This window comes from Oncorhynchus keta, unplaced genomic scaffold (genome assembly GCF_023373465.1).
Source record: "Oncorhynchus keta strain PuntledgeMale-10-30-2019 unplaced genomic scaffold, Oket_V2 Un_contig_6766_pilon_pilon, whole genome shotgun sequence".
NCBI lineage: Eukaryota > Metazoa > Chordata > Actinopteri > Salmoniformes > Salmonidae > Oncorhynchus > Oncorhynchus keta.
Genome location: NW_026289049.1, coordinates 457501 through 482753, shown reverse-complemented (window position 1 = coordinate 482753; position 25253 = coordinate 457501). Strand labels below are relative to the sequence as shown.

At 48.3% G+C, this 25253-nt stretch overlaps 1 protein-coding gene and 1 long non-coding RNA gene across 2 annotated transcripts in view; both read left to right on the top strand.

Annotated features, from left to right (window-relative positions):
• bnc2 (basonuclin 2) overlaps positions 1 to 25253 on the top strand; it is a 282288-nt gene that overhangs the window by 80377 nt on the left and 176658 nt on the right.
• On the top strand, positions 11286 to 13749 carry LOC127926093 (uncharacterized). Its single transcript, XR_008123241.1, has 3 exons — positions 11286 to 11356; positions 11885 to 11918; positions 13654 to 13749. It is a non-coding gene; the product is annotated as an uncharacterized LOC127926093 (long non-coding RNA).

Here is a 25253-nt window from a genome sequence, read left to right as displayed (position 1 = left end):
GTTACTCTCTCTTCCTCTGGGCACAGCGCAGCCCCAAAACCCCTTCTCCTTATGTCTGGATGAGACAGCCCTCCACCACCTGCTGGAGTTTCATTACTAAGACCGTTACTATCGACTTAATGTAATGGGCCAATGCAGCTGTGACCTCTAAAGAAAGGTTTATCTTACAGGTCAAGGAAAAGGTGACGTATCTGATGCTGTTACAGCTTAGCCCCATGCTATCTCTCTGTCTCTGTCTACCAACCATGCTGCATGGTCATCAGCTTCTGTGGGTTTGGACAGGATGTCATAGTATGATAGAAACAGCAACACAAGAAGGCAGCCATGCTAGAGTGGCTAAGACATGTGAATGGAACAGGGTCCCATGTGTTCAGGACCGGGGTCTATGGGTACAGGACATACACTCACACGGATACACACATTCCTGCATGCTGCAGCTCGTGTGTGTGTGTGTGTGTGTGCAGGAGTTTTAGTGTGAGTCTATGAGTAAGTATGTGTGTGTGGGTTTTGTGTGTGTGTGTGTGTGTGTGTGTGTGTGTGTGTGTGTGTGTGTGTGTGTGTGTGTGTGTGTGTGTGTGTGTGTGTGTGTGTGTGTGTGTGTGTGTGTGTGTGTGTGTGTGTGTGTGTGTGTGTGTGTGTGTGTGTGTGTGTGTATATAAGTGTGGGTTTTGTGGTGCGTGTATGTATGAGTGTGTGTATGTGTCCATGGCGGTCCCGGTTGGGTCCTGTATGGAAGCAATTACTGGCAGTAAGGGCCCACAGACACCCACAGTGCCTCACTCTCTGGGCCAAGCGGAATGTAACTCTCTTCCTCCTCGCTTCACAGCTAAATTACTTTTGTATGAGCCCCAACAGTGGGGCAAGGTGAACCCCTTTTTTATTTGGAACAAATACCCCAGTCATATTTGAATTCCGATCACACGTTTAGAATTTAAGCCCTGAAAATTCCAGTGCTAATTAGGCTGTGTGTGTGTGTGTGTGTGTGTGTGTGTGTGTGTGTGTGTGTGTGTGTGTGTGTGTGTGTGTGTGTGTGTGTGTGTGTGTGTGTGTGTGTGTGTGTGTGTGTGTGTGTGTGTGTGTGTGTGTGTGTGTGTGTGTGTGTGTGTGTGTGTGCAAGGTAAATTGCAAGGCCATGGCTAGTTCCAGTACTGTACCCCCTTCAGGCACTAGTTAGCATGGGGAGTGAAGGCAATTAGCATACGTTTTTGGGAGGTCCCAATATCATGCAGTTCGTGTGTGTGTCAAAACCTGTCAGATTGATTTAGCCCCTCCTCTCTGCCAGTGAATGGATGGGAATGGACTAGTTGATACTGTTATTAGAGATCCCATTACAATATCATCCCAAACAGTCATCAGCAGTTCTCTCCACATAATCACCAAATGACCTAAACAAGCTCTAACTACATTGGCAACCTGTGCTGAAAGAGTTTAGGCTTTCCTTAATGTCTTTTCTGTTTACATGGAAGAAGACTGGGAAGAGTGTTATAGTGGGTGTGGTTTAACAACACAAAGAGGTGTCAAGTCATGACAGCCAGAGTTGACATGTGGTTCACACATGGTACACACACACATCGTAGCACACAACACTTTAAACAGTTCATCTCAACTCACAAAGACAAGACTCCTCTAAACTTGGCCTCTGACTGGGTCACACATTCCCTCCCATGAGTCGTAGTAGTGGTCTGTATGTCGGCAGAAGGACCCCAGATTGTGCTGGCCGAGGATAACGCCCACGTCGTTTGGGCCCGTGCCTGGCCACGTCGCCGTGACCTTGGTTTGCTCCTCTTTCTCTCGTTCTGTTTGTGAGTCCTGGAAGCTTCTAAAAGGACCACAATGTCCCCGGCAAACCATTCTTTGGCATTAGGTACAATAACAGATCTGTGGGAAAGGTAGAACTCTGATTCTCTTTCAGGCAAACAAAGACTGCTATTTCACGTAACAACTATTTAGGCTGAACGGTCGGAGATGAACAAAGCTGTGAACATTTTGGGTCTTTTAATTCCATGTCGGGTCAAGAGCAGTATCAATATTTGTTTTAGTATAAAGCACATTCTTCCATTAGTCTGCAATCGATAGTCATCAAAAGTATTTGACCTTTGACACAGTAACATGTTGAACTGACACAGTCAAATATTTTGATTGGTGCTAAAGGCTGTGGACTGTTTGTGATTGGTGCTTACGACACAGGCAAACGTTGTAATTGGTGCTTTAGATGTGGACAAGAATTGTTATTCGTCCTACAGATGAAGACACCTATTGTGATTGGTGCTTTATACACAGGGACAACTTCTGATTGGTGCTTAGACCCAGGCTGAGTCTATGATTGGTGCTTGCAGTATGATTTAGAGGGTGTGCTGTGGCTGTGTTCTTCCCCATGCCTACATTCTCACTCAGTGATTGTTTAGCCTTCACTGGTGCTTTTGCTGGCTAAGGAATTTCAGGGCTTTAGTATTTTTTTAGTTATGTCTAGTCTCTCTCTCTCTGTCTCTCGCAATCCTTCCACTCTCAAAGTACTTTGTGCTTCTCTAAAATCATACAGTTTCATAGTTATTTGTGGTAAAATGAATCAATGTCTTGTGTTTTTATGGACAGTAGTGTTATTTTAGTTTGAAGTACCTACTCTTTTAATAGAATGAGAGGTTTCCATCACATGACTTAAAGATTGTGAAATTCAATACTGTTCAAAATTCTCCTTTTTACTCAGAAAATCCTATTTGGCTACAATTCCATTCAGATACAGTGGGGCAAAAAAGTATTTAGTCAGCCACCAATTGTGGAAGTTCTCCCACTTAAAAAGAGGAGAGAGGCCTGTAATTTTCATCATAGGTACACTTCAACTATGACAGACAAAATGAGTGAAAAAAGTCCAGAAAATCACATTGTAGGATTTTTAATGAATTTATTTGCAAATGATGGTGGAAAATAAGTATTTAGTTGCCCAAATCCAAGTGGCTCATTAAATACTTTTTTGCCCCACTGTATGTATCACTGTATATTAATGTCATCTAATATATTACATTGAAGTTGCACATCAGCGTTTGAGCATGGCTGTCAATCCACACACTGCATATCCACTGTCTCTTTCTGGTCCTATTTGTCATGGTGGCTCTGTCTGGTGCCTGACTGGACATTTTGTCACATCACTCTAATGACCAGTGCTGATGCTGGCACTTTTTAAATGACACACTCCTGTTCTACTCAATACAGCTGCCCTGCAGTCTCTCCCCTCCTCTGTTCTCCGCCCTCTTCCTCTCTCTCACCACCACATAGCTCCCCTCTCCTGTCTCTCTCTCTCTCTCTCTCTACCATCCTGTCTCTCTCTCTCTCTCTCTCTCTCTCTCTCTCTCTCTCTCTCTCTCTCTCTGTCTCTACCACCCTCTCTCCTCTCTCTCTCTCTCTCTCTCTCTCTCTCACCACCACATAGCTCCCTCTCCTGTCTCTCTCTCTCTCTACCATCCTCTCTCTCTCTCTCTCTCTCTCTCTCTCTCCTCTCTCTCTCTCTCTCTCTGTCTCTACCACCCTCTCTCTCTCTCTCTCTGTCTCTACCACCCTCTCTCTCTCTCTCTCTCTCTGTCTCTACCACCCTCTCTCTCTCTCTCTCTCTCTTTTCTCTCTCTCTCTCTCTCTTTCTCTCTCTCTCTCTCTCTCTCTCTCTCTCTCTCTCTTCTCTCTCTCTACCACCCTCTCTCTCTCTCTCTCTCTCACTCACACACCCACAGTATTTCTCTCTCTCTCTCTCTCTCTCTCTCTCTCTCTCTCTCTCTCTCTCTCTCTCTCTCTCTCTCTCCCTCCCTACCTTTCTCTACCTGTCTCTCTCTCTCTACCACCCTGTCTCTCTCTCACTCCCCTGTCTCTCTCTCTCTTTCTCTCTCTCTCTCTGCTGTACTCCAATCTGCCTTGGGGTCTCCATCACTCAGCCCCGTTAGATAAAAGACCCCGTCCTCTGATGCGCATGCAGACACACACCACACACACACACACACACACACACACACACACACACACACACACACACACACACACACACACACACACACACACACACACACACACACACACACACACACACACACACACACACACACACACACACACACACACACAGACTGACTAGCTTTCTCTCCTACCACTGATAACAAGGCTCTGGCCAATGACGACGTGTTCATTCATCACAGTTATCTCCTTTCACTCTCCCTCTCTCTTTTCTATGTTACTTCTCTCTTTCGCTCTTTCTCTTTCTCTGTTTTTTCACTTATTTTCTCTCTTTTAGTCCATTTCTTTAACTCACTTTGTGTGTGTCTGTGAGTGTGTGTGTCCTCGCTCATTCTTTAATGTCCACCAACGAGAGCTCACTGTATCCTCCAAGTCCTTTGAGACAGCAGTGTAGCAGTAGAGTGGAGGGGAAACCATCTGAGCAGCCCTGCCAGACAATCTAGTGCTGGACCAGACAGACTCCTATTTAGGTTGGTAATTACTTTAACACTCTGCCCATCCGAATCTAGTCAAAATCTCTGGAATGAGATCACAAAATGGCCGCCCGACACCACTCATAAATATTCTTCTGGGACATCACCGTGGCGACCACAGCATTCCTCACATCCTCCTGTCCTGTGAGTCTCTTAGTCGTTCTTTTATCTCTTTTTTTGTCATCCTCTCTTTCTGCTTCCTTCATCACTCCATACCTCCACCTCCTTCAGAAGTACATAGATGCAAACACACCATGAAAACTTTGGGATGTTTCCCCTCAAAGTTAAACCCGGGGCCCAAGCTGTCGTTAAGAAACAGCGGTGGCAAAGATTTGGCACTGGCAGCGCTGGATTGTGGTAATTATTCATTGTGAGAGTGATGTCTTCCAGGGGCTTGATTGATTACGGTTGATATGTGATTTGGTGTAATCTGTCTCACTGGGTCTTGTCCAAATTGGCAAGACCTATAAAAAAGAGAGAGAAAGTTATTTTTAAAGAGAGGGTGAAGACGAGCGAGGAAGGCACAGTGAGGGAGTGAGTGGAGGTGGAAGGAGAGAGAGGGAGAAGTTAGGTGTCTTGTCTTCCTCGTGGCACCTTTGTCTACCACCCTGTTGTATACACAAACTATAAATCTACAAACAACAAGAGGCAGCCATTTTGTTTTACCTTCAGTAGAGCTATAGCTAAATGAATAGATTACAAAACCCCTCAGCTAGCATTTCATTATTTTCCATTTACATCAACATTTAAAGGCTCTCTTTAAGTATTTGTTGACTCGTTAGTCAGATTTGTAGCCGAAGTCCTCAAAAGTCTCTTTTCCTCGAGAAGTGTGTCTCTCCCCAGATACACAACAAGCATAAGCATGGCAGAGCATAAAAGGCCTTGATTAGGTCCATGAATCACACAGGTTGGGGAGATGTAAACGCGTGACACACTCTTGGTGCCCGTGAGTACCCAGGAGACCCTGCTTTGTGTTAATTAGAGCATTCTCCACTGCAATTAGCCCATCCAACAATACACACACAAACTAGCAACGACGCGCGCATTCACACACACACACACACACACACACACACACACACACACACACACACACACACACACACACACACACACACACACACACACACACACACACACACACACACACACACACACACACACACACACACACACACACAGTAAGATGGGCCCTAATGTGTGTCATCAACTCTCTGTTTAGAAGTGTCAGGCCAAGAGTCAAATTAAACAGAACGTGCAAAGCCACACACACGCACAAACATGCACATATACAGGCACAAACATGCACATATACAGGCACACACAAACAAATGTGGTTTCAAACTCAAAGTCATATACACACACTTACACACTCACATGCACTTTCACAGGCACAAACAGACACATTAACTACATCAGGGCACCAAGATAGAAAAACATGGTTGACAATAGCAACAGCATGCAGAGGGAACCAAAAGGCTGTGGAACCTTCCCCTTGGGACAGACACGTAGACAGAACATGGTGGCCAAATGGCCCTTCTGCCTCACTCCCTATCTAGTGGATTAAAGCCAGGCGATCTGTGTGCTCCGGCCCTGTCTGGAAGAAATCAAGGCCAGGGGGACCTTAAGTGAGTGAAGCCCCAGCTCGGCACACCCTGGCTGGGGAGATGGGGCCAGAGCAAGACCTCCTGGAGCTCCAACGTGAGACTGGCTCTACCTTGTCTTCTCGTTCCGCCGCTCGCACACACACACACAATCCGTCCCATCCCAGTCCCCGGTGCCTGTCATCTCTGTGGCCTAGCCGCTTAGTCATCCCTCCCCTGTATTTACTTATTTATCCACTATGATGACAGGACCACTACCAATGTCCCTTCAACCCTCACTGCCGCCTTTGAAAATGTTAAGAGCCCCGGGCCCTCCGGTTTGATGACTTTGACGTGAGTTAACGCTAGGCCGAGATGTCGGGTGCATTCAGGGGGCTAAGCGTTCTAATGGGTTTACCCCGCTGCATGGCTGGGCCTCCTGCCGCCTCGTGTGTGTGTCAGGGCTACAGTCACTTAATAATTTAGCCCCTTCGTCGTCGTCCCCCCTCTCGTTCTATCCTCTCACCCTCCCATCCGCTGTCTCTCTCTTTCATTCTGCCTCTGGGAATGGGGAGGCCATCCCTTGCTCCCTCCCTCCTCCTCTCCGTGGGATAGATGGAGTGGAGGAGCGACAGAGCAGACGGAGGGAGGCGACAGGCAGCAGGGGAGGTTGAGGACAGAGACAGAGAGAAAGAAAGGGAGGGAGAGATGGATAGAGGGACAGGAGGTGTTCATGGGTAACTGGAGTATAATGGTCACCGCCACTTTTGCTGCACAGACAGGTCTGTAGGCTCTGGGGTGTGTGTGTGTGTGTGTGTGTGTGTGTGTGTGTGTGTGTGTGTGTGTGTGTGTGTGTGTGTGTGTGTGTGTGTGTGTGTGTGTGTGTGTGTGTGTGTGTGTGTGTGTGTGTGTGTGTGTGTCTGTGTGTGTGTGTGTGTTTGATCAGTTGCAAAGAACACGTCCTCACCATGAGAGCATAGGAGTGATGACATAGTGTGTGACTAAATCTATTTTTGGTTGATATAAAGTCAACTCATTTTCCTAACCAGTATATATCTGTGTGGACAATGCGATATCTGTACCTAGTTCAGTGCTCTATCCCCACAGTGAGGTCTGAACAGAGGGGTCAAAGCTTTTCCCCTGAAAATGACTCTTCAATTAATCCTCTCTATCATCAACCATTAGCCATGTTGTCATTGGTCAGGTGTAGACAGGATGCAAAGCGCCCCCTCCTCGTCACTGTTCTCGTTCTGCATAGAACCGGTTCTAAGGAGTAGAGAACCGTCCAAAACCGTAGCCATGTATGTAATGATCAAGTAAGGTGACTTGGCTCTGTGTGAGAATGTGTTTTAAAACGCGAGAGCTTTCAGCAGCGACTCCCATGCCAGTGGCCTCCTGATCCCTCCATGTATTTTAATATGACTTGATGTTCGCTGTTCACTTAAAACCCGCTGTAAATTGAAACCAGATGGCAGAATAATAATTATTTATTTTTTCTTTCTTCTCTGTTGCGTCCTCTAAGCCGATTTCTGCCTCGTAGAATAGTGTTCAATTAGGGGGCTTGGAGGGAGGAGAGGGCAAACCCAGAGAGAGAGATCAAGGAAAACAAAACCTGTATGTGAATAATCACTTGTATTTTGTTCAATATGTGCAAAATACTACATTTCCCAGAATGCTTTAAAAAGTGAGCCAAACAAATGAAATGAAATGGTTGGTGGAAATATAATTGGCTATTCTAAGCACTATGGCTTGAAGAATATGAACATTGTTTCCAGAACAAATGTATATATTCTTTGGTATCTGAAAGTGTGACCTATCAGATTCAGTGAGACTCATGTTCAGTGGAATTTCTTTGAATTGCACAGTGGTGTAAAAGTTCCCAATTGTCATACTTGAATAAAAGTATAGATACCTTAATAGAAAGTAACTCAATTGAAAGTCACCCAGTAAAATACTACTTGAGTAAAAGTATAAAGTATGTGGTTTTAAAATATACTAAATCATCAAAGGTAAAAGTTTAAATACATTATCATATTAAGCAAAGCAGACGGCACCATTTTCTTGTTTTTCTGTCCGGATAGCCAGGGGCACACTCCAACACTCAGACATCATTTACACAAGATGCATTTGTGTTTAGTGAGTCTGCCAGACCAGAGGCAGTAGGGATGATCGTGTGTTCTTTGATAAGAGTGTGAATTTCACAATTTTCCTGTCCTGATAAGCATTCAGGGAAAATTCATGAAGGAAAAAGTACCATATTTTCTTTAGGAATGTAGTAAAGTAAAAGTTGTCCATAATATAAATATTAAAGTTTAGTACAAATACCCCAAAAAAACGACTTAAGCAGTACTTTAAAGTATTTTTACTTAAGTACTTTACACCACTGGAATTGCACTGAATTAAATTGTACTTCCTGTCACTAAACTCAAGTAGAAATTCTACATCCTGTGGTGTGTGGCCAATTCAATTTGGATTTCAACTCATCAACTATTCCAACACATTGGATGTTGTTTGTGAGACATTCATTCAGAGTTTCTCTGTCTCATTAGAATGTCTGTGTTCATAGTGTTTGTCATTGTAGTTAACAGTCATGTTCCGAGTCATGTGTGCGCCATAAATACAGCTCCCCCCGGCTAACGAAATGCACATGTTTTATGTTCCCACTACTAGCTCAGTATTTGGGCGGGGGACCTCTACAGATTGTGTGCAGGTCTTTGTTTTTAGATGTTTGGACCCTGTCTTAGCCTGAGCTCATCACACATTACTTTGAGATGAAAAGCAGCCGTGGACATCTCCCGTTAGCCCAAAACAAGTGGTGAAGGTTGAACGCATGTGATCGGTACAGACCCGCCATTCCCATTACTTCATCAGCTCACCACTGTGCAGAGTCACAGCAGGTGGCGAGGACACACACACACACACACACACGTACACACACACACACACACACACACACACACACACACACACACACACACACACACACACACACACACACACATACACACGTACACACACACACACACACGTACACACACACATACATACACACACACACACACACACACACGTACACGCACGCACGCACGCACGCACGCACGCACGCACGCACGCACGCACGCACGCACGCACGCACGCACGCACGCACGCACACACACACACACACACACACACACACACACACACACACACAGTCCAATCCTAACCTTAAAGGCATGGCAAAAATATCTGACTGACCCTGTATCAGTACTCTACCCGTCCAATCCTAACCTTAAAGGCATGGCAAAAATATCTGACTGACCCTGTATCAGTTAGGGACAATTTCTTCCTCCTGTGCTCATTAGTTAAGACTACATGACCAAAAGTATGTGGACACCTGCTCGTCAAACATCTCATTCATTAGCTAATACAGTACCTACAGTATGAGGAACAAACCATTGTGACCATTGTGACCAAACCATGTGTCAGGGGGAGGTAATTGATGACAGCAGTGAGAGTGAGTAAACTGGCCAATCACCAGCCCAATAGACACGCACCGCCGACCATGCTATGCAGACCAGAGGCTTATCTAGTGCTGATGCTCTCTCTGTCTCTCTCTCTCGCCCTCTCTCTCTCAGCAAAAACATATGCAACTGTGTATACTCAAAAGTGTATAGTTAAAATGCTCACTCTAAACCAGGCTCCCTAACTCGAAGCCTTCTCTCGGCTCACACACCCAGCTCAGCTACAGATAAGGGGAGTGTGAAAGGGAGCTCAGACCTTCACTAAGAGAGGTAAAGACATATTAGTGAGGGCATTCATACAGAGAGACATGGAGAGAGAGACACCTTCCTCTCACCTCTCTAATCCAGAGAACTTCTTCTAAAGAAACTGTGGCTCCGTGTGTGCGTGGGGGTTAGTGGGGCGGGTGGGCTGCCAGGTTGCCACGGCAGCGTTCCAGTTGGGCGGTCTGGTTCTCTCTGGAGGGGACAGGGGGCTGCCTGGGAAAGACACACCACACCGCTCCACTCTACTCTGTGACTGGACCTGACTGTCTGGGAAGACCACGGGTCAGTGAAAGAGAAGAGGAGGGAGGAGGGAGGGGAAGAGTGGAGACCTGTCTGGGGAGGGGAGAGAAGGGAAGAAAATAGATAGAGGAAGGGGGGAAAGGAGGAGGAAAGGAGAGGAAGGGGAGTTGGTGAGGTAGAATGGAGGAGTGGAAAGGAGGAGTAGGAAATGATGGAACAGGATGGAAGATGACAGTAGAGTGGAAGAGAGGACAGTAGAGGACAGTAGAGGTGAAGAGAGGACAGTAGAGGACAGTAGATGTGAAGAGAGGACAGTAGAGGACAGTAGATGTGAAGAGAGGACAGTAGATGTGAAGAGAGGACAGTATAGGACAGTAGATGTGAAGAGAGGACAGTAGAGGTGAAGAGAGGACAGTAGAGGACAGTAGAGGTGAAGAGAGGACAGTAGAGCACAGTAGAGGTGAAGAGAGGACAGTAGAGGTGAAGAGAAGACAGTAGAGGACAGTAGATGACAGTAGATGACAAGAGAGGACAGTAGAGGACAGTAGAGGTGAATAGAGGACAGTAGAGGTGAAGAGAGGACAGTAGAGGACAGTAGAGGTGAAGAGAGGACAGTAGAGGACAGTAGAGGTGAAGAGAGGATAGTAGAGGACAGTAGAGGTGAATAGAGGACAGTAGAGGACAGTAGAGGTGAAGAGAGGACAGTAGAGGACAGTAGAGGTGAAGAGAGGACAGTAGAGGTGAAGAGAGGACAGTAGAGGTGAAGAGAGGAGAGTAGAGGTGAAGAGAAGACAGAGAGGTGAAGAAAGGTACAGTAGAGGTGAAGAGAGTGACAGTAGAGGTGAAGAGAGGACAGTAGAGGTGAAGAGAGGACAGTAGAGGACAGTAGAGGTGAAGAGAGGACAGTAGAGGACAGTAGAGGTGAAGAGATGACAGTAGAGGTGAAGAGAGGACAGTAGAGGTGAAGAGAGGACAGTAGAGGTGAAGAGAGGACAGTAGAGGACAGTAGAGGTGAAGAGAGGAAAGTAGAGGACAGTAGAGGTGAAGAGAGGACAGTAGAGGTGATGAGAGGACAGTAGAGACAGTAGAGGTGAAGAGAGACAGTAGAGGACAGTAGAGGTGAAGAGAGGATAGACAGTAGAGGTGAAGAGAGACAGTAGAGGTGAAGAGAGGACAGTAGAGGACAGTAGAGGAAGAGAAGACAGTAGAGGTGAAGAGAGGACAGTAGAGGACAGTAGAGGTGAAGAGAGGGCAGTAGAGGACAGTAGAGGACAGTAGAGGTGAAGAGAGGACAGTAGAGGTGAAGAGAGGACAGTAGAGACAAGACAGTAGAGGACAGTAGAGGTGAAGAGAGGACAGAGAGGACAGTAGAGGTGAAGAGAGAGTAGTGACAGTAGAGGTGAAGAGAGTGAAGTAGAGGACAGTAGAGGTGAAGAGAGGACAGTAGAGGTGAAGAGAGGTAGAGGTGAAGAAAGGCCAGTAGAGGTGAAGAGAGGACAGTAGAGGTGAAGAGAAGACAGTAGAGGTGAAGAGAGGACAGTAGAGGACAGTAGAGGTGAAGAGAGGACAGTAGAGGACAGTAGAGGTACAGTAGAGGTGAAGAGATGACAGTAGAGGTGAAGAGAGGACAGTAGAGGTGAAGAGAGGACAGTAGAGGTGAAGAGAGTGACAGTAGAGGACAGTAGAGGAGAAGAGAGAGGGCAGTAGAGGTGAGAGAGGACAGTAGAGGTGAAGAGAGGACAGTAGAGGTGATGAGAGGACAGTAGAGGACAGTAGAGGAGGTGAAGAGGGCAGAGAGGACAGTAGAGGTGAAGAGAGGACAGTAGAGGTGAAGAGAGGACAGTAGAGGACAGTAGAGGACAGTAGAGGTGAAGAGAGGACAGTAGAGGACAGTAGAGGTGAAGAGAGAGGGCAGTAGAGGAAGAGAGGACAGTAGAGGACAGTAGAGGAAGAAGAGAGGACAGTAGAGGTGAAGAGAGACAGTAGAGGACAGTAGAGGATGAGGGACAGTAGAGGTGAAGAGAGGACAGAGAGAGGACAGTAGAGGTGAAGAGAAGAGAGGTGACAGTAGAGGACAGTAGAGGTGAAGAGAGGACAGTAGAGGTGAAGAGAAGACAGAGGACAGTAGATGACAGTAGATGACAGTAGAGGCAGATGACAAGAGAGGAGGACAGTAGAGGTGAAGAGGAGGACAGTAGAGGACAGTAGAGGTGAAGAGAGGCAGTAGTAGAGGACAGAGAGGTGAAGAGAGACAGTACAGTAGAGGACAGTAGAGGTGAAGAGAGGACAGTAGAGGACAGTAGAGGTGAAGAGAGGACAGTAGAGGTGAAGAGAGTGACAGTAGAGGTGAAGAGAAGACATCGTAGAGGACAGTAGATGACAGTAGATGACAAGAGAGGACAGTAGAGGACAGTAGAGGTGAATAGAGGACAGTAGAGGTGAAGAGAGGACAGTAGAGGACAGTAGAGGACAGTAGAGGAAGAGAGAGAGAGGACAGAGGTGAAGAGAGGACAGTAGAGGTGAAGAGAGGTGACAGTAGAGGTGAAGAGAGACAGTAGAGGACAGTAGAGGTGAAGAGAGGACAGTAGAGGTGAAGAGAGGACAGTAGAGGTGAAGAGAGAGACAGTAGAGGACAGTAGAGGTGAAGAGAGGACAGTAGAGGTGAAGAGAAGACAGTAGAGGACAGTAGATGACAATAGAGGACAGTAGAGAAGAGAGGAAGAGAGGACAGTAGAGGACAGTAGAGGTGAAGAGAGGATAGTAGAGGACAGTAGAGGTGAATAGAGGACAGTAGAGGACAGTAGAGGTGAAGAGAGGACAGTAGAGGACAGTAGAGGTGAAGAGAGGACAGTAGAGGGTGAAGAGAGGACAGTAGAGGTGAAGAGAGGACAGTAGAGGTGAAGAGAGGAGACAGTAGAGGTGAAGAGAGGACAGTAGAGGACAGTAGAGGTGAAGAGAGGACAGTAGAGGTGAAGAGAGGACAGTAGAGGACAGTAGAGGACAGTAGAGGACAGTAGAGGTGAAGAGATGACAGTAGAGGTGAAGAGAGGACAGTAGAGGTGAAGAGAGGACAGAGGACAGTAGAGGTGAAGAGAGGGATAGTAGAGGACAGTAGAGGTGAAGAGAGGACAGTAGAGGTGATGAGAGGACAGTAGAGGACAGTAGAGGACAGTAGAGGACAGTAGAGGTGAATAGAGGACAGTAGAGGTGAAGAGAGGACAGAGAGGACAGTAGAGGACAGTAGAGGTGAAGAGAGGACAGTAGAGACAGTAGAGGTGAAGAGAGGGTAGAGGTGACAGTAGAGGACAGTAGAGGTGAAGAGAGGACAGTAGAGGTGAAGAGAGGACAGTAGAGGACAGTAGACAGTAGAGGACAGTAGAGGACAGTAGAGGTGAAGAGAGGACAGTAGAGGACAGTAGAGGTGAAGAGAGGACAGTAGAGAGGACAGTAGAGTGAAGAGAGGACAGTAGAGGACAGTAGAGGTGAAGAGAGGACAGTAGAGGTGAAGAGAGGACAGTAGAGGTGAAGAGAAGGACAGTAGAGGACAGTAGATGACAGTGAAGAGAGGACAGTAGAGGACAGTAGAGGTGAAGAGAGGTATAGGACAGTAGAGGTGAAGAGAGGACAGTAGAGGACAGTAGAGGTGAAGAGAGGACAGTAGAGGACAGTAGAGGTGAAGAGAGGACAGTAGAGGTGAAGAGAGAAGACAGTAGAGGTGAAGAGAGTAGACAGTAGAGGTGAAGAGAGACAGTAGAGGTGAAGAGAGGACAGTAGAGGTGAAGAGAGGACAGTAGAGGTGAAGAGAAGACAGTAGAGGTGATGACAGTAGATGACAAGAGAGGACAGTAGAGGACAGTAGAGGTGAATAGAGGACAGTAGAGGTGAAGAGAGGACAGTAGAGGACAGTAGAGGTGAAGAGAGGACAGTAGAGGTGAAGAGAGGACAGTAGAGGTGAAGAGAGGACAGTAGAGGTGAAGAGAGGACAGTAGAGGTGAAGAGAGGACAGTAGAGGTGAAGAGAGGGGCAGTAGAGGACAGTAGAGGTGAAGAGAGGACAGTAGAGGGGTGAAGAGAAGACAGTAGAGGACAGTAGAGGTGAAAGAGAGGACAGTAGAGGACAGTAGAGGTGAAGAGAGGACAGTAGAGGAAGAGAGGACAGTAGAGGTGAAGAGAGGACAGTAGAGGTGAAGAGAGAGACAGTAGAGTGAGAGAGGTGAAGAGAGGACAGCAGATGAAGAGAGGACAGTAGAGGACAGTAGAGGTGAAGAGAGGACAGTAGAGTGAAGAGAAGACAGTAGAGGACAGTGAAGTAGAGGACAGTAGAGGTGAAGAGAGGACAGTAGAGGTGAGGTGAAGAGAGGACAGTAGAGGTGAAGAGAGGACAGTAGAGAGAAGAGAGAGACAGTAGAGGTGAAGAGAGGACAGTAGAGGACAGTAGAGGTGAAGAGAGGACAGTAGAGGTGAAGAGAGGACAGTAGAGGTGAAGAGAGGACAGTAGAGGTGAAGAGAGGACAGTGAGGTGAAGAGAAGACAGTAGAGGACAGTAGAGGTGAAGAGAGTAGGGACAGTGAGAGGACAGTAGAGGTGAAGAGAGACAGTAGAGGACAGTAGAGGTGAGAGGTGAAGAGAGAGGTGAAGAATAGAGGACAGTAGAGGTGAAGAGAGGACACAGAGGACAGTAGAGGTGAAGAGAGGACAGTAGAGGTGAAGAGAGGACAGTAGAGGTGAAGAGAGAGGACAGTAGAGAAGACAGTAGAGGTGAAGAGAGGACAGTAGAGGAAGAGATGACAGTAGAGGTGAAGAGAGGACAGTAGAGGTGAAGAGAGGACAGTAGAGGTGAAGAGAGGACAGTAGAGGACAGTAGAGGGACAGTAGATGAAGAGAGACAGTAGAGGACAGTAGAGGTGAAGAGAGAGGACAGTAGAGGACAGTAGAGGTGAAGAGAGGACAGTAGAGGTGAAGAGGACAGTAGAGGTGAAGAGAGGACAGTAGAGGACAGTAGAGGTGAAGAGAGGACAGTAGAGGACAGTAGAGGTGAAGTAGAGGACAGTAGAGGTGAAGAGAGTAGAGGTGAAGAGAGGACAGTAGAGGACAGTAGAGGTGAAGAGAGGATAGTAGAGGACAGTAGAGGTGAAGAGAGGACAGTAGAGGTGACAGAGAGGACAGAGAGGACAGTAGAGGTGTAGAGGTGAAGAGAGGACAGTAGAGGTGAAGAAGGACAGTAGAGACAGTAGAGGACAGTAGAGGTGAAGAGAGACAGTAGAGGACAGTAGAGGTGAAGAGAGGGCAGTAGAGGACAGTAGAAGAGACAGTAGAGGTGAAGAGAGGACAGTAGAGGTGAAGAGAGGACAGAGAGGACAGTAGAGGAGGACAGTAGAGGACAGTAGAGGAAGAGAGAAGAGAGGACAGTAGAGGTGAAGAGAGGACAGTAGAGGTGAAGAGAGATGACAGTAGAGGTGAAGAGAAGACAGTAGAGGACAGTAGATGACAGTAGATGACAAGAGAGACAGACAGTAGAGGTGAAGAGAGGAGACAGTAGAGGACAGTAGAGGTGAAGAGAGGTGAAGAGAGTAGACAGTAGAGGTGAAGAGAGACAGTGAGGACAGTAGAGGTGAAGAGAGGACAGTAGAGGTGAAGAGAGGACAGTAGAGGTGAAGAGAGGACAGTAGAGGTGAAGAGAGGACAGTAGAGGACAGTAGAGGTGAAGAGAGGACAGTAGAGGACAGTAGAGGTGAAGAGAGGATAGTAGAGGACAGTAGAGGTGAAGAGAGGACAGTAGAGGTGAAGAGAGGACAGTAGAGGACAGTAGAGGTGAAGAGAGGACAGTAGAGGACAGTAGAGGTGAAGTAGAGGTGAAGAGAGGACAGTAGAGGTGAAGAGAGGACAGTAGAGGACAGTAGAGGACAGAGAGGTGAAGAGAGGACAGTAGAGGTGAAGAGAGGACAGTAGAGGTGAAGAGAGGACAGTGAGGTGAGAGAGGACAGTAGAGGTGAAGAGAGGACAGTAGAGGTGAAGAGAGGACAGTAGAGGAAGAGAGGACAGTAGAGGTGAAGAGAGGACAGTAGAGGTGAAGAGAGGACAGTAGAGGAAGAGAGACAGTAGAGGTGAGTAGGGTGAAGAGAGGACAGTAGAGGTGAAGAGAGGACAGTAGAGGTGAAGAGAGGACAGTAGAGGTGAAGAGAGGACAGTAGAGGTGAAGAGAGGACAGTAGAGGACAGTAGAGGTGAAGAGAGGACAGTAGAGGACAGTAGAGGACAGTAGAAGAGAGGACAGTAGAGGACTGTAGAGGTGAAGAGAGGACAGTAGAGGTGAAGAGAGGACAGTAGAGGTGAAGAGAGGACAGTAGAGGACAGTAGAGGTGAAGAGAGGACAGTAGAGGTGAAGAGGTGAGAGAGGACAGTAGAGGACAGTAGAGAGTGAAGAGAGGACAGTAGAGGACAGTAGAGGTGAAGAGAGGACAGTAGAGGTGAAGAGAGGACAGTAGAGGTGAAGAGTAGGACAGTAGAGGTGAAGAGAGGACAGTAGAGGTGAAGAGTAGAGACAGTAGAGGTGAAGAGAGGACAGTAGAGGAAGAGAGGACAGTAGAGGTGAAGAGAGGACAGTAGAGGACAGTAGAGGTGAAGAGAGGACAGTAGAGGAAGAGAGGACAGTAGAGGTGAAGAGAGGACAGTAGAGGACAGTAGAGGTGAGAGACAGTAGAGGACAGTAGAGGTGAAGAGAGGACAGTAGAGGTGAAGAGAGGACAGTAGAGGTGAAGAGAGGACAGTAGAGGACAGTAGAGGTAGAGGTGAAGAGAGGGTAGGAGGAAAGTGGAGAAGGGAGTACAACAGGTGAAGAGGGGGCTTGGCTGCAGTATAGTGTCTTACTCAGCTCATCTGCCCATACAGACATTTCCACAGCAGCCCTGTGGGCCCTAACCATAGAACAGGTGATGAAACTCACCCCTCCTCCCCATCATCCCCCCCTCGCCCTACCTCCCTTAACCTTCAACCCCTCCCCCTCCTCCCCCATCCCCGTGGCCCTCTCTCTCCTTGCCTCCTCTCTGGGGGAGAGACAGAGGGCCTGTTGTGTTAACGTGAGGCCTGCTAATTGTTGGGTTAAGGGGGAGGGAGGAGGGATGGAGGGGGGAGAGAGAAGGGGTGAGGGAGAGGGCTGGGCCCCGGGCGTCAGGATTAGCTGTAATTCAGTCACTGGAACGCTCTCAACCGCTGCCTCGGTCAGGGCCAAGGGGCCACGGCTCTGTGTACGTGCATGTCCCGTGTGTGTGTGAGTAGGTTTGAGGTGCAGTGAATCAATAGAGGTTGTAATCCCCTGGTATCCCCTTCTCATCATCTTCATAGTCAACTACAATAGGACACGTTTCACACATTTCCTTTCACTCTATATCCTCCAGAAAATACAAGACATTTATTTTTTCCTAGCCACCGTGCTTCTACACCTGCATTGCTTGCTGTTTGGGGTTTTAGGCTGGGTTTCTGTACAGCACTTTCAGATATCAGCTGATGTACGAAGGGCTATATAAATAAATTTGATTTGATTTGATTTTCAAGAGATTTCTCTGAGCTGATTCTTCTCTACCAAAACCTTTCCTTTGGTATTGAACTTCTATGTTACAGTCGTCCATTGAGCAGCACAGTAACAGTATTAGTCAGAAAAAGAGAGTGTGTGTGTGTGTGGGGGGTGAATTCAGCCCTGCATTTTCAGTCTTTCTTTCACACAGTGGTCCTACTTATCAGTGGAACCCAGATTATCTACACTATCTATGACAAGGACAATACCATCATGTATCTCTCTCCCTCTCTCTCTCTCTCTCTCTCTCTCTCTCTCTCTCTCTCTCTCTCTCTCTCTCTCTCTATCTTTCTCTCTTCTATCTCTCTCTATCTCTCTCTCTTTCTATCTCTCTTTCTATCTCTCTCTATCTCTCTCTCTTTCTATCTCTCTCTATCTCTCTCTCTCTCTCTCTCTCTCTCTCTCTCTCTCTCTTCTATCTCTCTCTCTCTCTCTCTCTCTTTCTATCTCTCTCTCTCTTTCTATCTCTCTCTGTTACAAGTGGTAGGTTGTTCCCAGTAGGTCATATGATGTCTTGTGGCCTGTGTGTGTGTCACGTCGGACCATTCTAACAAACAGTAACAGTTCTATCCCCGACGAGTGCCATCTGATCGTCATGCCGCCCCTTGTCACATGAAGAAACGCGTGCACACACACACACACACACACACACACACACACACACACACACACACACACACACACACACACACACACACACACACACACACACACACACACACACACACACACACACACACACACACACACACACACACACACACACACACACACACACTAAGGACCAGTGCTATCACTGGGGTGTGTTTGTGTGTGTGAAGGAGATAGACGTGGTGTGTGTATGCGAGCGTTCATATATATGTGTGTGTGACTGTACATCAGGTCATTGTCAGCACCAGCACACAGACATGCTCTCCTGCTTATTACCTCCAGAATAATAAGAGTAAAGAAGAGTCCTGGGTTCTATCAACACAGCCTGGCCATCATGACTCTCCTCCAGAACCTTCTACCAGCTTCCTCCACTGTTTATTGTGTTTCTACCGGACTTAGAACAATAGGCGTTTGAGCTCAGAACAAACTAATGCTGCCCTATAAGTATCGGTCCAACCTTAGCAGTTTTACTGTTAGCTAATGAGAGGGTTGAAGCCAAAGTCAATGTGTCTCTGTGGGGATGGTGTGTGTGTGTATGTGTGGGGACGGGGTGTGTGAGGGGACGGGGTGTGGGGCGCACGGGGTGTGTGTGCGTGCGTACGTGTGTGCCTAGTCTTTTATACGACAAGTTTGTTCCAGAAGGTTCCAGTGCTCTTAATGGGGCGACCTGTCTCTAACCCTCTAATCATTTGTTTCTGCTACACTTTATGTATCACCAACACTGGCACCAATATCCTTGTTCCACTCCCCTCCCTCTCTCCCTCCTGCCCCCTCTCTCTCCCTCCTTCCCCTGCCTCTCTCCTCCTTCCTCCTCCCTCCTGCCCCTCACTCTCCCTCCTTCCCCTCCTTCTGCCCCTCCTTCCCCTCCCTCTCTCCCTCCTTCCCCTCCCTCTCTCCTCCCTCCTTCCCCCTCTCTCTCCTTCCTCTCCCTCCTGCCCCCTCTCTCCCTCCTGCCCCCTCTCTCTCCTTCCTCTCCCTCCTTCCCTCCCTCTCTCCCTCCTGCCCCCTCTCTCTCCCTCCTTCCCCTCCCTCTCTCCCTCCTTCCTCTCCCTCCTGCCCCCTCACTCTCCCTCCTTCCCCTCATTCTCTCCCCTCCTTCCCCTCCTTCTCTCCCTCCTTCCTCCCTCTCTCCCTCCTTCCCCCCCCTCTCTCTCTCCTTCCTCTCCCTCCTTCCCCTCCCTCTCTCCCCCTCCTTCCTCTCCCTCCTGACCCTCACTCTCCCTCCTTCCCTCCTTCTCTCCCTCCTTCCCCTCCTTCTCTCCCTCCTTCCCCTCCCCCCGCTCCCCTCCTTCCCCCTCTCTCTCCTTCCTCTCCCTCCTTCCCCTCCCTCTCTCCCTCCTTCCCCTCCCTCTCTCTCTCCTTCCTCTCCCTCCTTCCCCTCCCCTCTCTCCCTCCTGCCCCCTCTCTCCCTCCCTCCTGCCCCTCTCTCCCTCTCCCCCCTCCCTCCCTCTCTCCCTCCTGCCCTCCCCTCACTCCCTCCTGCCCCCTCTCTCCCTCCTGCCCCCTCTCTCCCTCCTTCCCTCCCTCCCTCCCTCCTGCCCCCTCTCTCCCTCCTTCCCCTCCCCTCTCTCCCTCCTGCCCCCTCTCTCCCTCCTTCCCTCCCTCTCTCCCCCCTGCCCCCTCTCCCTCCTCCTGCCCTCTCTCTACCTCCCATTCCTTCTCCTTTTGTCAGCTGAAAGGACCATTTTATTTGGTTTTGCTTCGGCCGTGATTTTCATTTCAGCAGAGCAAGAAAATTGCAATATAACAAGGCAGCAAACATCGTCATTTAATAATTGTGACTTTTGGAGCACCTCATCACTTCCCGCCCTGCTCCCTCTCCCTCTCTTTTTCCCTTCTGTTGTTTACTTTAACAGGTTCCCTCGCTCCGTCAGAAAATGAAGAGGCCTACTCAGCACCCACTGTAAGAGCTTGGGGAAATTGGCTCCTCCAATGATTGTTTTAACACCCCTAATTTTGAGAGAGGCCTCCAGGACTGGATACAGACTGTCTTGTACCCCTACTTGGACAATTTGTCCCATTTAGTTATTGAACTTTAACAGACAGACAGAGCAGTGGGAGAGAGAGGTCTAGGTGGTGCGGTGAAGAGAGCAGTGAGAGAGAGGTCTAGGTGGTGAAGAGAGCAGTGGGAGAGAGAGATCTAGGTGGTGAAGAGAGAGAGGTCTAGGTGGTGTGGTGAAGAGAGCAGGGGAGAGAGAGGTCTAGATGGTGAAGAGAGCAGGGAGACAGAGGTCTAGGTGGTGAAGAGAGCAGTGGGAGAGAGAGGTCTAGGTGGTGTGGTGAAGAGAGCAGGGTGAGAGAGAGAGGTCTAGGTGGTGAAGAGAGAGAGGTCTAGGGTGAAGAGAGCAGTGGGAGAGAGAGGTGAAGAGAGCAGGGAGAGAGAGGTCTAGATGGTGAAGAGAGCAGTGGGAGAGAGAGGTCTAGATGGTGAAGAGAGCAGTGGGAGAGAGAGGTCTAGGTGGTGTGGTGAAGAGAGCAGTGGGAGACAGAGGTCTAGGTGGTGAAGAGAGAGAGGTCTAGGTGGTGTGGTGAAGAAAGCAGTGGGAGAGAGAGGTCTAGATGGTGAAGAGAGAGAGGTCTTGATGGTGAAGAGAGCAGTGGGAGAGAGAGGTCTAGATGGTGAAGAGAGAGAGGTCTAGGTGGTGTGGTGAAGAAAGCAGTGGGAGAGAGAGGTCTAGATGGTGAAGAGAGAGAGGTCTAGATGGTGAAGAGAGGTGAAGAGAGCTAGGTGGTGAAGAGAGAGAGGTCTTGATGGTGAAGAGAGTAGTGGGAGAGAGAGGTTCTAGATGGTGAAGAGAGAGAGGTCTAGATGGTGAAGAGATCAGAGGGAGAGAGAGGTCTTGATGGTGAAGAGAGTAGGTGGGAGAGAGAGGTCTAGATGGTGAAGAGAGAGAGGTCTAGATGGTGAAGAGATCAGAGGGAGAGAGAGGTCTAGGTGGTGAAGAGAGAGAGGTCTAGATGGTGAAGAGAGCAGAGAGAGAGGGTCTAGGTGGTGAAGAGAGCAGTGGGAGAGAGAGGTCTAGATGGCGAAGAGAGCAGTGGGAGAGAGAGGTTCTAGGTGTGGTAAAGAGAGAGAGGTCTAGATGGTGAAGAGAGCAGTGGGAGAGAGAGGTTCTAGGTGGTAAAGAGAGAGAGGGTCTAGGTGGTGGAGAGTGAAGAGAGCATTGGGAGAGAGAGGTCTAGATGGTGAAGAGAGCAGTGGGAGAGAGAGGTTCTAGGTGGTGTGGTGAAGAGAGCAGTGGGAGAGAGAGGTTCTAGGTGGTGTGGTGAAGAGAGCAGTGGGAGAGAGAGGTTCTAGGTGGTGTGGTGAAGAGAGCAGTGGGAGAGAGAGGTTCTAGGTGGTGTGGTGAAGAGAGCAGTGGGAGAGAGAGGTTCTAGGTGGTGTGGTGAAGAGAGCAGTGGAGAGAGAGGTCTTGATGGTGAAGAGAGCAGTGGGAGAGGTTCTAGGTGGTGTGGTGAAGAGAGCAGTGGGAGAGAGAGAGTTATTGATGGTGAAGAGAGCAGTGGGAGAGGTTCTAGGTGGTGTGGTGAAGAGAGCAGTGAAGTGGTGGAGTTATCATGGTGTTTAGCAATCCTGAGGGGAAGGACAGGGCAGGAAGGAAGGCCGTAGAGTAGCATCTCTTCGATCTTTATCTTTGGAATATTATTCGTTAAAATGTTGCATTTGATGAGCAAATCATTATAATCGACAGTGAAGTACCTTTTAATGGCCCTGTATTGGCTCAGTTGGTAGAGCATGGCTCTTGCAACGCCAGGGTTGTGGGTTTGATTCCCACGGGGACCAGGACAAATAAAGTATGAAAATGTAGGCTCACTATGAGTAAGTTGCTCTGGATAAGAGCATCTGCTGAATGATTTAAATGTAAATGTTTTCCAGTCTTCAGTTTGTAGTTTTTAGGGAAGAAGAGTCCAACTCAGTCATATGTTTTCTGTTGTATTACTCTACACGACTATCACATCAATGAACCTAATAAAATACATCTATAAACATCTAGATTTCTGACCTGTAAATAGTGTAATATCCCATCATAAAACAATAGAGGCCATGTGCCAGAAGGGGTACACAGTGCCCCCTCTGGGCCGAGCGCACAGGTACCATCTGGGACAGGTCAGAGGTCAAGGTTGGAACCATTTCCTGTCCAGTCATGACCTCCTGTGATGTGCAAATGACCCAGGGATGATGTCGCCACCCAGCACCATTCATGGTCTGGTGTAATAGAGAGGCTGATTTGGGCTAACGGGAGATGTTAACTGTCATGTTCAGTCATGTTGGAGTGAGTGAACAATTTCATTCATTCATTGAATTAATTAATAAATGAATGAATTAAGACATCAATGAATGAACAAATTAATACAGCTCAGCTTTGTTATATTTGTAACGTTTGTGGACATTCTGTAAGTGGTCTAGTGTAGAAAGACAGCTGGCAGCTGTCCAACTGCCTTTCACTGAAACCCAATGTTTCAGAATAGACGAGAGAGTGTGGTCACTTGGGTGTGGGATGCTATGGCAGGGGAGTAACCTCATGCACAGACTCGTATTGATCCCTGCAAGCCTGAGTGGATGCAGCCCATCTATGAAATGAACTGCACCCTGTCATATAGTGCTGCCCAGGAAGTCTGTCCCACCGGGAGAGAGTGGAAGAGAACCACTACAACACACCAGTGAACTATCACAACACAGATCTAAGTGAATAACTACACACTAGCTCAACACACAGATGAATACTGACACCTCTCTCTCTCTCTTCTCTGTCCCTCACTCTGTCTTTCTTCTCTCTCTCTCTCTCTCTCTCTCTCTCTCTCTCTCTCTCTCTTCTCTCTCACTCTCTCACTCTCTCTCACTTGTCTCTCTCTCTCTCTCTCTCTCTCTCTCTCTCTCTGTCTCTTTCTGTCCCTCACTCTGTCTTTCTTTCTCTCTCTCTCTCATCTATCTCTTTCTCTCTCTCTCTTTCTGTCCTCACTCACTCTCTTTCTCTCTCTCTCTCTCTCTTCTTTCTGTCCTCACTCTGTATTTCTCTCTCTCTCTCTCACACACACACACACACACACACACACACACACACACACACACACACACACACACACACACACACACACACACACACACACACACACACACACACACACACACACACACACTACCCACCTCAGCCCCCACCGCGTCCACATCATGCACAACCTCCCACCCCTAGTCACTGCAGTGCCACCTCTCCTCCCTCCTCTCCTCTCTCTCTCTCTCTCTCTCTCTCTCTCTCTCTCTTCACTTTTATTCTAATGAGTTGCAACACTGATAACGAGCCTGATGATCTTCCATTGATTTGACTATCACTTGCTTGTCTGGTAATTGATCCGTAGCTGAGCCTCTGGTTAATTATATGGGCTTGGACATGGCCCCCGGCTCCGAGGGGAATCTCAAGTCCTACAGAATAATACTTTTAATAAAGGACTCTATTACTGACGTGTGATACTCTTTCTGCCTCTGCGTTTACCATTCTTTCTCTTTTCTCTCTCCTTCCTTATTTCTCTCCCTATTTTTTTCTTTTTCACTCTCTCTCTCTCTATCTCTCCCTCCCTCCCTCTGTCTCTCTCCTCCTTCTCTATCTTTTCTCTCTCTCTCCCTCTCTTCTCTCTCTCTCCCCCTCTCTTCCTCCCTCCCTCTGTCTCTCTCCTCCTCTCTCTCTCTTTTCTCTCTCTCTCCCCTCTCTCTCTCTCTCCCCCTCTCTTCCTCCCTCCCTCTGTCTCTCTCCTCCTTCTCTATCTTTTCTCTCTCTCTCCCTCTCTTCTCTCTCTCTCCCCCTCTCCTCCTCCCTCCCTCTGTCTCTCTCCTCCTTCTCTCTCTTTTCTCTCTCTCTCTCTCTCTCTCTCTCTCCCCTCTCTTCCTCCCTCCCTCTGTCTCTCTCTCCCCCCTTCTCTCTCTTTTCTCTCTCTCTCCCTCTCTTCTCTCTCTCTCCTCTCCTCCTCCTCCCTCCCTCTGTCTCTCTCCTCCTTCTCTCTCTTTTCTCTCTCTCTCCCTCTCTTCTCTCTCTCTCCCCCTCTCTCCCTCCCTCCCTCTGTCTCTCTCCTCCTTCTGTCTCTTTTCTCTCTCTCTCCCTCTCTTCTCTCTCTCTCCCCCTCTCTTCCTCCCTCCCTCTGTCTCTCTCCTCCTTCTCTCTCTTTTCTCTCTCTCTCCCTCTCTCCTCTCTCTCTCCCCCTCTCTTCCTCCCTCCCTCTGTCTCTCTCCTCCTTCTCTCTCTTTTCTCTCTCTCTCCCTCTCTTCTCTATCACCCCCACTCTTCCTCCCTCCCCTCTGTCTCTCTCCTCCTTCTCTCTCTTTTCTCTCTCCTCTCTCTCCCTTCTCTCTCTCTCTCCTCTCTTCCTCCCTCCCTCTGTCTCTCTCCTCCTTCTCACTCTCTCTCTTCTCTCTCTCTCCCCTCTCTTCCTATCTTTTGTCTTTCCCTCTCTTCTCTGGCTCTCTATTTCCTCCATGGCCACTGCCATTACAAGAGAGAAGGATGGAGAGTGGGCAGTAAGAGAGAGAGAGAAAGACAGAGCGAGGGATATTGGCAGACTCCTCTCCATCCTCCCACAAATAACAGCCATTAACAGGCCAGATCAGGAGCTGAGCCACCAGGTTGACTTGAAACACTGAGTGCCACTCGAAAAACTAAGAGACCAGCACATTTACAGAGAGAGGGGATGTGTGTGTGGTTGTGTGTGCATGCGTGTGTGTGTGTGTGTGTGTGAATGAGAGAGAGAAAGACCGAGTGAGAGATGTGTATGGAGAGTAGAAAGGAGCGTCGTCCATTGAATTGTCACTTAATGTAATTAGCGTGATGCTCCTGCCGTGTGTGCGTTACCTTTTCACAGTGTGGTTAAAAGCAGAGCATGACACACTAATGGAAAGGGAACACCTACTCCCTTTACCACGCGGCTCAGACTGCCTGTGGCTTTTGGCCACCGCGCGTTTATGCTTAAAGACAAAACGCAGACAGAGAGGGA